The sequence below is a fragment of the Amblyomma mixtum genome, chromosome 4 (assembly GCF_055824585.1).
Source record: "Amblyomma mixtum isolate Tamu chromosome 4, ASM5582458v1, whole genome shotgun sequence".
Classification (NCBI taxonomy): Eukaryota; Metazoa; Arthropoda; class Arachnida; order Ixodida; family Ixodidae; genus Amblyomma; species Amblyomma mixtum.
The window spans coordinates 32,119,674-32,122,025 of record NC_143015.1 but is presented as its reverse complement, the minus strand read 5'-3'; the positions used below and the strand labels follow the sequence as shown (position 1 = coordinate 32,122,025).

Genomic DNA, 2,352 nt, shown 5'->3' with positions numbered 1-2,352 from the left:
CACCTGACGCGCGATGGTATCATGGATAATTTTGGGGAGGTCCGCCAATTGTGTTTCAGTTGCGGTCACCCGGGTTTCCAGGGCCGCGGCGCGACTCTCCACAGGAGGAGGGATCTCCCTGTCTGTTATGTTTTCTGCCGCGTCGCTCGACGCGGGCGGAGTATGGAATTGGGATTTGAGCGAGTTAAGCCAATACCTCCTAGAAGACTTCAGGCCTGCGCGCTCCCAAATGTCACGTGACCAACGTCATTTCCGGTAGGCGATCGCCTCTACGAGAGTCGGGAGGCGCGCGCGCACGAAACGAACCGACGAACCCCGCAGTCGGCGCGCGCGGACCAGCGGCAGGAAGCCTGCCGTTGCGTGCATCGTTCTGGCGTTGTTCTGTGTTTCTGCACTGGGTGCGCGTTCCTGCGCATGATCGGCGCGCGTGGTGGTTGTCAAGAAGTGAAGTGCGGCTATCAGCATGCCTTACAAGTGCTGTGTGCCGAAATGCTGGGGAAACTACGACGAAGACTCGAAAATTCAAGTCTTCTGATTTCCGAAGGACGATGCCCAGCGGAACAACTGGCTGCGTGCAATACCACGCAAGGACTACCAAGTTACAGCTTCTTCAAGGGTAAGAACTGCTTCAATTAGCTTGTTGTGTACCTTCATGCCCGCTTTTACGCTACGCAAAGTTCATTGTCAGTGCGAGCATATTGAGCGTTAGGCCTAGAATCCGTTGTACCGCATAAAAGGACGAGGCGACTCTCCGAATGCTTCCTACGGCTGACAAGCGAAATTCTTTCGTGTTCATATTAAGGCGAAAGCCTTTAATGCCTCATACTGTCGTTAGCAGACGCGTCGGCAGGAATTTCGACAGACGCGTCGGCAGGAATGTCGACAGACGCGTCGGCAGGAATGTCGACAGACGCGTCGGCAGGAATTTCGACAGACGCGTCGGCAGCCGTGTCGACAGACGCGTCGGCAGCAATGTCGACACTCCTGCCGACGCGTCTGTCGACACTCCTGCCGACGCGTCTGTCGACACGGCTGCCGACGCGTCTGTCGACATTCCTGCCGACGCGTCTGTCGACATTGCTGCCGGTTAAACACCAAATACCATGTGTTTTCTGCGAAAAGTGTTCGTTCAGCCTGTGCTTGCATCAGGAAAGAATCTGCCAATACCAAAAAAAAAAACTACCTTGAGCACGTATACATAATTAATGTCCTTTCGGAGACACTGTGATATCTTTTTGTAGTACAGTCCCCTGTTTTCGTTTTTGCAGGTCTGTGCGCTGCACTTCCATGAGAGCTTTATTTTAAAAAAACAGTCTATCATGACCCAAGGACTGGAAAGGTTATCGAGACCACTTTGCCGGTGCCACGACTGGACCCTAGCGCTGTGCCTTCAATATTCAAGGACTGCCCATCGTACCTGTCCACACCACAGTGTTCCAAAACAAGAGAGGAGCATGTGCTTGTTTGTATGTGGAGTGTTTATTGCTTTGATTTGTTCTCGCAGTGCCATATTATGTGAAGTAACCCAAGTTCCTCATTCTAGTCGATTGCAATTGTTTTTCATCATATATGTTTTGTGCTTAACCGTATGTTGCTAAAAGTTTTGTGTTATTTTGGACTGCGAACCATGACTGCCTTCGTTTCCTTGATGTTTTTTGCAGTGACCTGTTCTACTGTATGTGACATGGTCTAAGTCTTAAGTGTGATCATGAGTACAATTTATGTTTTCATATTTAAAGGGTATGTTTGTTTTACAAATCTGTGGTTACTACCTGGCAGTTCAATTTTGTTACCTTGATGCTTCATTAGTTCTGTTTACTGTATGTATATTATATTGTCTTACATTTATTTATAGCGCCTTTGCATGCCCATGACCAATAAACCGAAATTTGTCTATTGGTTGACGACTAAATTTTGCCTCATTCTTGAATATTCAGCAAACAATAAACTCCCCATGGGAGCAGTAATTATAGAACGCTGCAATAGGCACCATTACACAGTTTTGCATGAAGGTGACGATCGAGTTGCTGTTGCCTCCATCATCTAGAAATCACGTGACGCACGCCGCTGAAGCCGAAGCCAGCGAAGCGAAACAACTGCACTGCAGAATTCTCGCGTTTTGTATCAGTTATTCAGTCACCTAGAGTAGTTTGTCAATCTTACTTCTCTAAAAAGTGCACTGCAGCTGACCAGGCCCCTAGTTATTTCACAGCAGGCTCTTCCTTTCTTTATAAATGAGCGCACGCCTATCATTTTGTACGCTTGTAAAGCGGTCGCACTCGCGCTTAATACAGCGGTCGATAGAGAGGGACTAAACCATCCTAAAAAAGCGACACCAAGCGCGGCGGAGGA

The 2,352-nt window shown here is 48.6% G+C and overlaps 1 long non-coding RNA gene across 1 annotated transcript; it reads left to right on the top strand.

Annotated features, from left to right (window-relative positions):
- The first annotated feature begins 278 nt into the window (after nt 1-278).
- LOC149346078 (uncharacterized) lies at nt 279-1,896 on the top strand. Its single transcript, XR_016292052.1, has 2 exons — nt 279-616; nt 1,269-1,896. It is a non-coding gene; the product is annotated as an uncharacterized LOC149346078 (long non-coding RNA).
- Nucleotides 1,897-2,352: the final 456 nt, after the last annotated feature.